Source organism: Poecilia mexicana, unplaced genomic scaffold, assembly GCF_051168715.1.
Source record: "Poecilia mexicana isolate PSO_F unplaced genomic scaffold, ASM5116871v1 scaffold_1, whole genome shotgun sequence".
Taxonomy (NCBI): domain Eukaryota; kingdom Metazoa; phylum Chordata; class Actinopteri; order Cyprinodontiformes; family Poeciliidae; genus Poecilia; species Poecilia mexicana.
In genome coordinates, this window is record NW_028263370.1 from 6,120,151 (window position 1) to 6,135,852 (window position 15,702).

General features: G+C 37.4%; 1 long non-coding RNA gene across 1 annotated transcript; it reads left to right on the forward strand.

The window, feature by feature from the left end:
* The first annotated feature begins 2,556 nt into the window (after positions 1-2,556).
* Positions 2,557-12,209, forward strand: LOC106929832 (uncharacterized). The gene is made up of 4 exons (XR_001420732.2): positions 2,557-2,947; positions 4,047-4,187; positions 8,219-8,359; positions 10,427-12,209. It is a non-coding gene; the product is annotated as an uncharacterized LOC106929832 (long non-coding RNA).
* Positions 12,210-15,702: the final 3,493 nt, after the last annotated feature.

Sequence of the window (15,702 nt, forward strand, 5' to 3'; positions counted from 1 at the left end):
AAAAAGTACTGCATTTATATTGTTAGTCTGATATTCCAATCTTCTGATAAGCTGAAATATTTTGGATGCAAAACAAGTAAAAATCGTAAAACAAGAGACCGTTCCATTTAGACGTCAATAAGAAAAACACCTAAACATCTAATGAATAGATTTAGCACGATTTAGCTTCAAAATGTCTAAGCCTTAAAGTAGGACAGAGCAGCTGGTAAAAGAAACGAGGTAAGAGGTCAAGAAATTTTACAAGTAAAAGCTGAACGAAAACGGTAGAAAGTGTGCCTGTGGGAGCTTGTCTTCCAGCTTGGCTAACACTGAGTAGAAATGATAATGAATGAGATTCCTGGTGTCTCCTGAAGACCTCAGATAACTTGTCAATACTCATTAGACTCTGAAAAAGTGATAAATGATGAAGTTTATAAAGATTAGAGTCCAGGAAGCTGAAGTCAGATATGGTATTTAAAAATTGAGGAAATTCAAGGAAAGGGTTACACTTTGAAGGAGTGAGCAACCACTAAAGATCACTCGGGGGGGGAAAAAAAAAAGAAGAAGCGTAATGTCTGAAAGGTTACAAATGAAAACAGAGTAATCGTTTAGCAACTGGGCCCATCACATATCGACTAATGTTAGCATTTGTGAGTGTTTATTAGAAGTGCTGTCCTCGCCCACAGCACTCACTGCACTCTCTTTGGACAATCTCTTAACCGCAGTGGCAGGCTCACTCCTGCTGCAGCTCTTTTATCTGGTGTCTCTCAGCTCTAAATATTGTCTGTCAGCTTTATAGACATTAGACAATCTGCATAAACAATTTTATTTTGCATTTCTAAATTAATAGAGGAGTGCGATGCACATTTTATTTACTTTATCAACTTTAATTTATTGAGCATTAGATTCAAGGTAACGGTCCAAGTCTGACGGAAATCTCCACAACTTCCTTTAAAGCCTTTCTCACTCTTGTGTCTGTTTTAAAGAGTCTAATATGTATATATATATTTTTATCTGGTTTTGTATTCATTTTATTCAACAGCTTTCATAAATTTAAGCTGTGATATGATAGATTTACTGTATTGTATACAGCAATATATTTTCAGCATTTATTTGTATCAAGTTTTATGGGGAGTTTTTTCCATTACAGTTTGCATTGTGCTACAAAAATGTCAACCTACTGATATATGGTACAAGCACTCAATCCAAGCTTGGACTTCTTCTGCATGAATTATGGTATCAAAAAGTGAAAGTGATCAGCATGTGGCAGCGTTAAGGTTTTCTTAAGCCTGGGAACCTTAAATAGCTACCTTTAGCTCGTCTGCGTGGTGAATCCAGAGACTACCCCATTGATTACTACTGATACTTAGGTCTGGTCACTTTGTTGTCCAATCAACCATAGGGATGCCGTTGTAATTAGATCAAGTATTGGACTTTGGACAGGTCTCGATTTCACACTGGACAGTAAATGTAGCATCTCCATAAAGCTTTTGGCAAAGGGAAGCATGAAGTGCTCTAGGATTTTCTTGTGAATAGTTGCACAGACTTTCGACTTTAGGAAACACAATAGACAGATGCCAACAGATGACATGGCACCCCACACCATAACTAACTGTGGAAACTTCACACTGGATATTAAGCAACATAGATTCCCTCTCCAATCTCTGGGACCTTGATTTTCAAAATTCAATACAAAAAAAAAAAAGGAAAACTGAAAAAAGGGCATTGGACTATTGAGATAGATTTCATGAGTCCAGTCCTTTTTCAAAATAGCCTATCAGTAAGACTGTTTGAACATTGTTGTAGCCGAAGTCTACATCTGTGTGTGGAGACTTTTAAAGAGTCTTTTTCACAAAACATTTCACAATAGAAATGTTTTGTGAAAAAAAACCTGTTAATCAAGCATCCTTTGAGCTCACTCTGGCAATTCACAAATCACAAGGAACAGATGTGAGCTTTCAGAAATGAAGTCAGCAGTGTGGGACAGCAGGGGATGACAGGAGTAGCACTAGAGATAAAACACATGTGGAGAGTCTCCCATTGCCTTTCTTATTAAAAAAATAATGGCAAACAAACTCAGTGATCCTGCTATTGGATGAGCAATGCTTCAAATTGATATTAATTTGTCCATCCCTCACTTGTGTTATCAGAAATTATTTATAATCCTTGTTTAAGCCTTTAAACGTTGCAGCTGACAGGTCTCACATGTTAGAAATGTTGTTTTAGAAAGTCACTCAGCACATCAGAGGTGTAACAGAGGAGGGCTGACCTCAACCCCCCTTCACTGTGTCAGTTCTTTCGAGCAGAAACGGGAGAGAAGATAACTTTACAATGTTTTGAAATGTTTTGTGAAAGGGGATACTGAGTCCAGTAGCCCCTTTCACAGCCATGCCTTATCAATCTCCCCCAAATTTGCCTTACAATGCTCTCAAAGCTGCAATTTCCCTGGTGCCTGTGCACTGTTTTTCTACAACACCTTTTTTTCTTCAGTTTTCTAACAATGTGCATGAACATACCACTGTGACAAGTCAGCTACTAGAGGCCTTGTGTACCATACTGACCTTTTGGATGGTATCAGTGGGTTTCTACTGGACAACTCTCGGGTCAGCAGTCTTACTGATGCTTTTGTAGGCCATAACATGACCATAGCACAATACCTCTCAATTATGATGACCTTTCTATTGGTGTCATGCATAGACAGGTGAAAACAAGTTGTTTTAAATAATGAATAGACAAAGTATAAAAATAGCCACCCCAACATTTTTTTTCTTTTTCTATCCTTAACTTATTGTTGTAATAAGTTATTTAGTGTTTTTTCAGTTATTCAGTGCGGTTCACATACAACCGCTAGGGGGCACTTGTCGCATTGATGGCATAGAGAAGGTTGGGGACACAGAAGAAGAATAAACCTTCGCGTTAGATGCTAATGGAAGCTCAACATGAGCGACTCAGCTTTTCTATAATACAGGTCAGTAAAAATGTGCTTTGATGCATATGTATCGGTTACTTTTTAAAGTTAAGAGGTTATTGAATCGATTGTCACCAGTGAGTGACGTTATGCAGTTTGTGACTAGTATTGTGTAGAAAACGGGACACATTTCAGAAGACTAATTAATGCTAATGCTAGCGTACTGTGTTGAGCTAGCTGAGGAACGGCTGAAGTACTACGGAATTCACCTTGAACTTATTGTATTTTGCACTTTTCGGAACGATTCTCACACAGAAGACATTGTTTTGATGTCTTTATTTATAAATTGGACATTTCTTTATTTTATTTCAAAAACCAGAGAAACCATATTTTTGCATTCAGTGAGTAATGGCTGTACTTGTGTGAAGCTTAGTGAAGAGACACAACATTAAAAGAACATTACACCTTTTTGAGTTTTGTAGATGGAGTACAGTCTGTGTAAGAGATAAAATATTATTCTGTTAAAGCAATGGACACAATTGAAGGCTAAATGTTTACATATTTAAGTATGTTTTATTTGTATATTCATAATGGTAATTGGAGCATGTCAAACAAATTATCGTTCATTTTTGATGTACTGAATCTGATGGCTAGCTATTACAGTCACTTGTATATTTAATTCATTAGATGCTAGATGCTAATGGATGCTCAATGTGTGTGTATCATCTCTTCTATATCACAGCATCACACGTTGAGAGAACAAAATTACCACATTACCCTCAGTCCATCCAAAGTTGCTGGGTAACACATGCAATGTTCATACTTTCTGTAAAATAGAATTTTCATTAGTATATGAACATAATTGCAAATGTTTTTTTTTTTTTTTTAGATCATGGTTTTTAAGCTTTGTGGAGTTTACATCTGGTGCAGAATTCCAGTGATGTGCACAGATTGAGAAAGCCTCAGATGATAGAAACATTTTAACAGAGATTGCTCAATATATGATTTTTTTTTTTGCATTTATTTAATCTGTTTCTTGCCGCCTTCATGTAGGATAATAGTTGGTAACAGCACATTTGCAAGAACACAGCCTTTGTTAGAACATGTCAGACCCTGCTGGTAATGTTCTGCATAAATGACTTTTTTGTCTGCTCCACAGCCTGAGATCTCAGTCATTCTTTTGGACAGTTGACAGCTCACAGCTTTTACAATCAGACCAAACAACCACTTGCACAGCTTTCGTCAGCAGCACATCTGCGTCTAAGGGTCACTAATGACCTCTTGATACATGCCAGAGCTGGTGAGTGCACTACATTAGTGCTGCTTGACCTAAAAGCTGCATTCAAGCTTCTGACCGTGATATTCTTGTTGACAATCTAATCCATTCCATTAGCAATTGTGGTACAGCTTTGGATCGGTATTTAGCTGATATTTTCGGGTCGCATTATGCCGTGGGCTATTATGCTTTGTCACACTGACATGTTAAATATAGTAAACCACAGAAATTAGTGCTAAGCCCGTTTTGTTGTCTGGTAATCATCGCTGTTGTTGCTTCCATTTTCCATGAGCTACATGATTTTTCATTTGCCAGTAAAATATCATTAACTTTTTCACTGTGAAACCTCGCTGCAAGTAACAAAATCAAATGAATACAAAATTCTTCAATTATTTAGAGTTTTATTGAATAAAAGTCAAGACTTAAATGTGGACCTTCATGTTTTTGGAAAATATGAAGGTGGCCATTCCAGCTGTTCTGAACAGATGAGCGCCACAGGCCTCTAGTCCAGGCTTTTTTAAAGATATTGTTTTACAATGTAAAATTAGTAAAACTAATTACTGCATTAGTTTTATCATAAAAAGTGTGGAGTGTGTGTTCTTACTACACACACACTCCACACTTAAGATGTGTGAAAAGGCTTACTGGAAATGTATTTATTTTTTTTACAGAGGCATGTGCTCACAATGGAAAATTTAGAAATATTCAACTGTTAATTTGATTAAATTTTTTAAGTGAGGAGAGAATTTAAGAGTTTGCAAAAATAGTTACTCTAGGTGCCATTCCTGTTGTTATTTGCACAGCTTCCTTTTTTGAGAATATGACAGCCCTTAGTCTTGTTGTTTAATATAATATTTCTCAAGACTGGAGCATGCACATGCCTTTAGATCACCCAGCACTGGCTTCTCTCCTTTACTATTTCTGTTTTCCATTCGACTTAAGTGTGGTGATTGAGATAAGAATAGCAGATGGATAATTTGTGTCTGGCGAAGCATCTCTGCATTTATTTATCTGCATGTTTGGATCATTATCCTGCTGAAAACACAATAAGGAACCACATTCCATTTTCTGTTCATGGTCAACAGGTTTTTATTTTAAATCTCCTCAGGTCTTCTGTACTTGTGTTAGTTTGTTACTAAAATCTGCCATATGTTGCAGTCAACAATACTGAGGGGGGGGCAAAAACAAATCCAGATGTATAAAACTGTGCCTACATATGGAGTAAAGCACATATCATTTTCACATGCATGAGGAATGGAGATAGGTTCTGCTGGAGGTTTCTTGCTGTGAAAAGTTTTTCTGTCCGCTGCCACCTCATAAAACTCAGTGAGAGGGATTACTACAAACAGTCATAAGGCTTGGTAACTCCGATACTGAAAGTTTATGCTGGTTTACTATTTCCAAGCCTGGTTAAACCTCTGTTAATAAGAAATGTAATAATTGTCAAAATCAATTTATATAAGTTTTGTATGAATTGAACCCATGCTTGTGCTCCAAGATGTTAATGATGTTTGATATTAAGCTAACCATTGTTTGAATAAGGACCTGTCTGAACCTGGATTCAGCTCAAGGACAGATACATTTATGTATTCATTTTTACTTCCGTATTCTATATTACAATTTCTTAATTTTAAATCATATTTATCATCTTTCCATAATTTCTTGATATAATGCTTCCAATTACAAAAAAAAAACAACATGAAGTCGTTTATGCTCATGCTGAAATAGATAAATGACAAATGAAGACTTTAGATTGACATATTTTGACACACCAGCCTGAATACCCGCTGTCATCATTTATTTTTCAAAAGCTCAGTACTCTTCAATTATATCCTCTCACCTCGTCACTCCTCCCTCCACAGTTCCATCGACAAAGTCTTGTTCTGCTGTTGCCTAAAAAAAAGAAAAAAGCTTATCCACTCTAATATGCAACTACTAAAGCTATAGATGAACATTCAGGCGGTAATTACAATTTGTTCTTGGGTTAATGATAGAGAGCTGCACCTGAGTGTTGAGCTAATGGTGTATGAGAGAAAATTTGTTGGTAAAAGTAATGCTGAGTAAAACTGTCAAACCGATTGGGAAATAAAGTTTAGCTATAGAAATAAAATCTTAAAACAACAAAAAACCCACCATGATGGGACCAAGTGTAGTGGGCATCCATAATGTGTTTTTCTTTGTATTTTTGTATCTTTCTGAATGTCGAATTGCTTTGGAGACTTTGAGATTTTTTTACATCCTGGTTTCGTAGCTGTCTTTTGGAGGGATTTTGTTAATATTTCTACAACTTTGAATGAAATATTTATTGATTTTGAGTAGCCATTCTACCAACAGATTTCAAAGCCCAGCAAACATCCGAAATATGACCCCAGGTCCCTGACAGGTTATGGGGATGTGGTCAATGGAGAACAGAAGCTGAGCTAAGATCAACTAGTAGAAAACCGAACTACTTTTTCCCTGATTGCTTTAGGGAACGTGAGGTCATTGGCAGACAAAGTGGAAGATTTTGGAGCCTGGGCAATATTATAATGGGACTACAGGAAATATTTAAAAAAGGGTTCTAATGAGACTTGTTTGCCGGAGCGTATCATGGGCAGTGCTGTTCTTTCCAATATTTAAACTTTTTGAGATGGAAGAGGCTGCAGACACCTTGCCAAAATGATGCCGGAAGCATTGCAATTCTTATTAACAACAGATGGTGTTACCCCCAATATGTTACCATGGGATGGCTGCAGCTCCATGATAGAGTGGTTGTCTGATGCTTCGAGGATTGAAGCTTCAGTGCCCTTTCCCTACTTCTGTTAAAATGTTCTTGGGCCGATTGAACAAATCAAACGGTTGCAAATTTGCAACACAAAGTTGCTTAGGTAAAGAAAAACTCAAGTGTAGATGTTTAGCTCAGTTTAAAAATAACAGTGAACACACACCTGGATAATTAAGGGTAATGTTTGTTTTGAGCATTACAAATACCAGAGTAAAATCCTCCTATAAAAAATATTATTTGAATGAAGCCGATACAGATCATAAATGTGAGCTAACTGTAAAACTTAAAAGATTCGGCAACAGATTGCCATAAATCAGCGGCATAGTTGGTGGAATATTAGACTCGGCTGCAGACTTCTCCAGCACAGTGGGACGCTATTCGGTAGTAAAACGGGGGGAAGGAAAAGATAGGCAGATGATCAACTTGAGCCTAAGAATTCTTCCAAATTAATTTCTATGTAGCCGACGGTAAAAGTCAGTCTGGAGTAGCCATCACAATGCCCTGATCTGGAAAAAAAAATATAGAAACAAAAGATTGCCATGTGATTCCAAGAATAGTTGGATGTTTGACAAGTTTTGCACAAGTGACAACTGATTTATTTATTAGTAGAAGATAAGACAATGACAACTAGATGCCTTGTTTTCTGCCAAACACACAATTTTACTATTTCTGGGTTGTGATTTGATTTGTTTACTAAATTCAGTGAGCTGAGTCCTATATTTGGTCAGAACTTATTTTAGCACTCCATTATATAAATGCAGCTCTTCATAATTTAATGTCAGAGTGATAATACTTACTAGACTTTGCTGAATTTGATCAGACACATTGAGGCTGGGAGTGACAAATCCGGTGTAAAAGATTATTTAAAATAACATTTTTAACAAATGAAAGATTTGTTGTATGCGTGACTGGCTACTTGTGTATATGTACCAATATTTATTTTGATTGGTGAAGTCTTAAATTTAGCAGGGTTTCTTTTTTATTCAGCTTAACTATAAATGAACACAATTTGTTCATTTATAGAGAGCCCCCTTCCCACCAGAGCATATTCAATGTATGTTGTTCACCATTAAATGTTTATGTTTTTAGTCTGCCTTTCTTGTCAATGACGTACTCACAGTTTTGCCTGTAACGATTGTTTATATCATTCATTTCATACACCAGTATGTCTGTCAGTGACTCAACATCCAACTTGTCCCTCCTTTTTTTTTGCTTCTTTTTTTTTTCTGTCAGTCACCATGATGCTTCTCTTGACTTTTACCTCCTTGTTTTTGCCCTGCCTCCACTCCAGGGAGTTCAGCGAATACACAAGCGGGATCACAAATTATTAAACAACAGCCTGAACATCACAACACTTCGATAGACGAGGAGTGCTGCGCAACAGATCAACGAAGAGGAGGATGGCGTAACTTGCACGGGGATTAAAGACATGGTAAATCAGACAAGTGCTCTGAAGTTGAAGTTTTAATTTTCAGATTGTTTATATGTCATGTTTTTTTGTTTGTTTTTTTGGTAAAAAGAAAAGTACGAGTGTAAGTATAAGTGTTCGTGAACATACTGACTGACAGCACATTAGTGGGAGGCTTTAAATTTTAAATTCAGCCAGAATCCTCCCAGGCAATTAAAGGTTGTGTTCAGAGCCAAGAAGTCCAAATAAAATAACACACATGCATTCAGAAACAGGGCAGATGCATGCTTACACACACACACGCACACGCACACACACACACACACACACGCACACACGCACACACACACACACACACACACACACACACACAGGCACGCACACACCCTGAGGATGAGGTGAAGGTGGCAAAACCCTTCATATCGCAGTGTGACTGTGCCTCTGACTCTGTTCATGTATCGATAGACACACCATGCCCTCACGCCCCCCTCCCCCCCCCACACACACACATCTACATGCACACACCCACACACCAGTGTTTGGCTCACAGTGGAAACACACCACAACACACACCCTCATGGACTCAATAAATCACAGCTCTGGCTCTCTATGTCCAATTACTGTAAGTACCTGCAGGAAATATGTGCTAGACAACTTTGACAGTGTGCTACTGCTTCCTTGAAAACAAAAGTTGCGCGAGGAAGTTGTAAAATGTGTGTGATAAATTCAGCTGGCATTTGGTAAAATGTTCAGTGACTCTGTTTTTTTTCCCCATTAACTTTCCCAATAAGTCAGTTTAAGTAATCACAGCCAAGGCCATGGACAGATGGACACTAGGAGATGGTAGAGCACCCGTCCTTTTTCCTAAGAACCAAAAATGTCCTTTTCTGAAATACCTTTTTCTTTAAGTGTATGGCCCAAGGCAGCATTTCTGGATTAAGAGCCTATATTACCAGTGGCTCACGTTTTTGTAATTTTGACCGACAAGAATCTTCCACCTCTCCTCCCATGCCTTTTATCTCAAATACAAAAGTTAAAATTTCACTTCCCTCAGTTTTGTCTAAACAAAAACAGACGAATCAATTAGATACCCCTCCCCACTATTCATTCTATCTCTAGTCACCAGGAGATGGTTTAAAATGTTGCTCTTAGATTAAATTAGAAAATAAAAGTTATCCATGTGTCTCATAGATGTTGTTATGACATTTGCTTTAATTGGCCCTGATGACTTCTAGTTGAGTCACATTAAAAGCTAAACACTAATGAAAATAACTCAAGTAAAGCTCTCTAAAGTTAAAGTGGGGCATGCAGATTAAATTGTATTTTCTATTTGTGTATGTGTAGTAATTATGATGTGATGATTAGAGTATTTTAATATATAAATAATATCCAAAGACATCTTGTTGTTGTCACAGCTCATAGTTAGTCTTATTAATGGTAAATGTCTAAGAAAAAATTTGTTCATATATCTCCCTGGCTTCATGCAGAGGTGCATGATTCTTCCTGTGGCCATGTACTCTGCTGTTGGTTTCATTGTGAAGCTGGAGATTTGTACATGAGTACGCTAGGATAACGGAGGACTTAACTACTTTATCAGGAAGTAGTTGTAGCTTGTTTAATAATAGGACTAGTTGCACGAGTTTCTTGAGCGTTTTTCATTCATTTTGGTGAGCACATGTAATATACTAGCATTGCACTTAAGTATATTATACTATGAAGATTTTGTAGCTCTTTTTCTAGAATAGTTGATTAAAGCTGTAGTCTTCTGTTAGATTTATGAAGATAACTCGATTAGGTTGATCTACCTAGTAGATTTTTCAGGGTAATTTGCTTTGCTGCATTATATGCTGCAGAGGACATTTTGAGATAAAAGTGCAGAATGATGTAATGAAGACAAACATATGGTGCTCAGCATGTAAAAAATAAATGAGGGAAATGTAAGATTCAAATTTGACTCAAAGTTCAGCTTAATAGCTGGTTGTGAGTCAGAATTCCACCTTTTAATCAATCTATAATTGTGTTGTTTTATTAATCCTAAGAATTTTGTGAACTGCAATTAAAATTCAACCTTGTTTGTACTTTTTCTTCCAGGCAGATATCATCAAACATCAGGCACCACATGGTTGCAACACAGTGCCTGAATCATGAACGTTGAAATTTGGAGCAACTCACCCTAGAAAAGAAGAAACACACGTTTTCTTAGAATCTAGGAAGAACCTTTTTCTTTTTCTGTTGGTCATAAACGTGTAGAGCCTTTGCCACAAGTCTTATGCCTGTGCCTGGGGTAAGAACATTTCAATTTCAATGAAAGTCCTTGTTTGTGTTTGATTGAATCTTGAGTTGCACTGTGGGGTGATGCTTAGCTTAGCAATCAAGACCTTCAGTTTGAAACTCTGACCTTTCTGTGTAGATTTTGTGCCTCCTCCAGGCAGTCCACTTTTCTCTGATAGTTCAAAAACATACATCTAGGGTCAATTGGGTTTGTCAGTATAAGCATGCATAGCTATCTCTGTTTTGCAATTGAGCCTCTGATAGAGTGGTAACCTGAGACCCACCTCTTGGCTCTTGAAAGCTGGCATAGGCTGTGCACAGAAAACAAAGGCTTTAGAGCATTTATTTAGACATCTGAACATTCCACAAACTTAATGCCTTATTAAATGAAAAATGGGGGCGTTTGCTTGGTTTAGTCTGAAGTGAAAGTATCCATTGGGCAGAATTTGAAAGAGGAATGTACAAAACATTGAGTTTTGTCTAGAAGTAACCCACTCGCTCCTCTCATTCTTGTCTCCGACATATATAAACTCTTGATTTATCTTTGCATCTTTGTAGCATATTTGCATCCACAGTCATTTAGCCCACCTAATTCCTGAACATAATGAGCTAATGATGTCTTACCCAGCTCTTACGCTTCCTTTCTAGACAGGGAAATTTGATTCATATTTGTTTTTGTTCTTATTTTTTTTTTTAAAGTCTGCATTGTAGAAATCAACAATTCAGTTTTATGGTTTTCTAACCATCAAACATATTCTTAAACCTGCCAAGACACAGACTTATTACTCTTCATTTATTGTACTCTATACATTCACCTTATATTTTCGCACTTTTGTCAAACGTTTGTGTGATAAATCTTCAAGTAATTTTGCAGTTTGACGTAGAACACAGCATGGCAAACAAATTGATATTGATGTTCTTGGAAAATGGACTCAAAAACTGAACATTTTGGTCTGCATGCAAAAAACAAAGTTTGGATTAAAACTAACTCTGCACCTCATTGAAACACACCATATCCATTGTGTAACATGGCAGTGGCAGTATAATACTTTGGAGATGTTTTTTTCTCTATCAGGGACTGGGAAGCTGATTTTAGTTGATGGGAAAATGGATAAAGCTAAACAGACAACCATGGAAAAAAAGAAAAAAAATCAGGGGCTCGAAATGACTGGAGTGCAGCAGATAATCACTTTCCAGGAAGAAAACTACATAATTATACAGCCAGAGTTACAACCAGGGGCTTTTTATCGAGGCATATTCATTTGTTAGCATGTCACTGAAAAAGAATAGACCTAAGTTCAGCTTAGAAATTGTGGAAAGGTGGAAAATTGATGTTCACAACCTGAGTTTAGGTTATTTTAGCAAGCAATTATCTAGACAACACAGACTACTTGCAGCTGATATTGAAGACAAAGGTGATATTGATTAATAAGGCCTGAATGGATATGTATTTGAAAATGTGTCATGTTTCCTTTTCTTCACAATTAGAAGTTAGTTGGTCTGTCGCATAAAATCCCAATAAATTATACTGAAGATTGTGGTTACAACATGTCAGAATACTGAAAAGTTTAAGAGGAATAAAGACTTTTCACCGGCACTTAAATTATGTATGTATTATGTTTAGTGTTTTTTTTTTTTTTTTTAGCACCCAGCAGCTACAAAATCTACCTATAAGATGGTAAAATCCTATTTTATGTAATTGTTGTTCTCCTTTATGCATCACCAGTGATGAAGTAATTTAAAAATGTTTGTCAAAGTGGGATAACAATCACATTCATTCATTCCTTGATATACAAAGGTTTTATTTTAAACCATGAAATGTGAAAGTCGTATATATTAAGCATAGAAATGAAATGACACATTTTAAGTTACAGGAATTTAATAGCGTTTCACTAGAATTAAACTTTTCCATTTTATGACAGACACGCAAAAAATTAATAAAGAAAACGAACGACGTGTTTTCCCAGCATTCATCCTTGGAAATTTTAGTTTGGTTGCTACCCCAGTAAAAAGGAGTTTACGTGAGAACTTGAGTGTATATCCGGCTTCCATCACTGTAGAAACATTTATCACCACTCTTGAGGTATGAGAGCGGATGAAGACCTAAATGAATAAGATTGAGAAAGTAAACAGGTGAATGAGTGAGCGAGCAGCTGAGTAATCAAGTGAGGGAATGAGTAGGTAAGTGGCTATGCAGCTGACTGATTAAGTCACAAAGCACTTAAGCCTACAAACCAGTTGATGCATTTTATATGTTAATGTGTAGGAGAGGAAATTGAGGAAAGAATATGGTGTGAAAAAAAAAACGAACGGGGGAGCAAGAAGAGGTGGAAAACACGTGGAAACGGGGCAGAGAAGGATGGGAACCATGTTGGGATGAATATGGGGAAGCTGAGAGAGAAGCGTGAAGCACTGGAGTGTGCAGGAGGTATGGGGAGAAGGAGTTACGGTGGCCGTGGAAGGTGGTGGTAATCAGGGGGCAGCCATGGGTGGTCAAGCTCTGTATATGTGCGAGTGTGTGTTGGAGCCGCAGTGTGACCAGTGCCCTGTGACAGACGCATTGCTGTGCCCTCAAAGTGTGTCCGTCTGTGCACAGCTGTGTGTGTAAGCTGTATTTTTAATATGGGTGAATGGATTTTCAGATGCTTTTTCATCTCTCCTACCTATTTGCTGGGTGTCTCAACGGGTCGAGCTTCTGTACCAAGCAGTGCGCAAAGAGGCAAAGAAGTTGCATCAAGCTCCTGTCCAATTCGCAAGAAATCTTAGGTGCCTCAGTAATCTGTCTTTTAAAACACAATGCAGTTGTGTAAAAGGCAAAAAAAAATAAAAAATCCACTTGCTACAGATGACTTTTAGCTTTGTGGCATGAAGAGAGTCTGTCCGCCTTCAAAGTTTGTCACATTACAACCACACATTTTATCTGACAGATCCACAAAAATCATTGCATAATTGTAAAATTTAAAGAGGGGTTATTATATAAAATCAACTTTTATGAGTTTTCCATCAAGGACTCTATTGTACTACTGGCTATTTATTCATTCTTGTTCTGCTGGAAGTGGAACCTTTACCACAGTCTCAAAGTCTTTTCTAATCCCCAACAGGAATCTCAGGTCCTCTTCAGTGCCGCATTTGTCTTTACTTTTTTGTTTTTCACCAGCTTCACTGTCCCTGCTGTCAAAAAGCACTCAAACGGCTTGATGCTTTCACCACCGTGTGCACTGCAAGTTTTGTGCCACACATGGCATTTTTTGCATTTCAGCAAAAACATTTTGGGTTTTAAAATTATTTTTTTTAAATTTCCTACATGCTTGCAGAAGAGCAATATCCTTTCAAGGCTTATTTGCAAATGTAAATCCCGTTCTTGACATTCTTTCATAGAAGCTGCATTTGTGAAACGTGCAAATAGTTGTTGTTTAAACATGCAAGTCTCTTAAGATTCCTCCGGTATATCTTGGTCCTCCTTGTTACTGTTCTAATTATTCCTGTTCGTTCAGGTGGAGGGCCACATCTGTATATGCTTGGCATATCGCTATACTCATTCCGTTTTTGAATAACAGATTGGACGGTGCTCTGTGAAGTGTCCAAAGCTTAGGGTGATGTTTTATACTCTAAGCCTGATTAAACCAACTCCACAACATTACCTCTGACCTGTTATTTCCACAGATTTTATAATCGCATTCTAATAAACCTCTTGCCTTTTACCAAACTGCAGCATTTGGGCTGAAATAAAATTATGCAAAGTTGGACTGGATTTAATAATTAGGTGAGGTCTGAAGACAGTTGTTGTCAACAGTTTCCATTTAGACGTATCAGAGTAAAGGGACCTCAAAACAAATGCAGATCACATTTTTTCAGGGCACTGTAGATTAGTACAGTTCTAACCATTATATAAACATTAGGTAATTGATAAGTAAGCAAACACCACCTAAAACAAAACACCATAGCCAAATGTACTGCATTTCGAGAGCAGAGTAAAGACTGTCGGAGAGAAAGTAAAAATACCACCAGCTGTTTGCACAGTGAATAAATCTGTTTACACATGCTGCATAACTGAGGGCAAAGTTTATCAACTGAGACAACTGACTTCCACAAGCTCCATTGTCTACTGCAGCTGGCCCTAAAAGGGCTCACCACAGCTGAAAGCACAGCTTTCTGTGCCAAGGCCAAAATAAAGTTCAAATTACATCATGAGGGCCCTCCCAGGGGCTTTCCGCCATGCAGATTTGTCTGTTAAATGCTTCAGATTAAGCAGGCAGCTCCTCACTTAGTCCACCTTTTTTGTGTTTGTAAAGCTCACTTGCTCTCTGTTCTGTCTTGCTTTTGTTTTTATTTACTTTTATTACTCAGTTTCTATCTAGATTTTTTATATGAGGAGAGGGCTGCATGTTTTTTCCTGATCTTAACCCAATATTCCAGGCTTAAACTTTTGTGCTAAAACGTTTTATTAAAACTGTTTGACTTAATTTACTCTTTTATGTGTTATAAACATTTTTTTTTTGCTTCGTGGCACAGAAAAGCAGTAAATCTTGTGACCTATTTGTTCGTCAAATGCAAATTATCAACTTAATTTTGCACGTTTGTTACTCAGCTGAAATCTCAAAGCCACATTCATGTTGGTTTTGAGCCACAGATTAATACCAAAAGTGAGATTGTCCAGTTAAATTGGGCATTGTTTGAGCTTACATTTGCAATTGATGCAATCAGAGTCGAGATGTCAATGTCAGGAAGCAGACCACCTCACATCTTTGTCTACATTATTGGTGGCAGTGGAGCTGGAAAACAGTTTTTGGCATAGAGCAGATTAGAACCAGCAGGAGCTGGAACAGAACAGTTGCAGCTGAGACTACCTCTGAAATTAACCAAAATCCAGGAAAAGAACAAGGAGAAGAAGGAAAAATACCTGCCAGATAGAGCTGGGGGAAACACCAGGAGGGTTTCAAATTTAGGCAATCACATTACAGCAGTAACAACAGCTAACAACAATAATAGGTATTCCACAACAAACGTAGTGTTTGTCACTGCTATAAACCATAATAACCCACGACTAAAATTACACTAAATGATGCCTCAACATAAAGTCTTCATCTTCGTCCTTT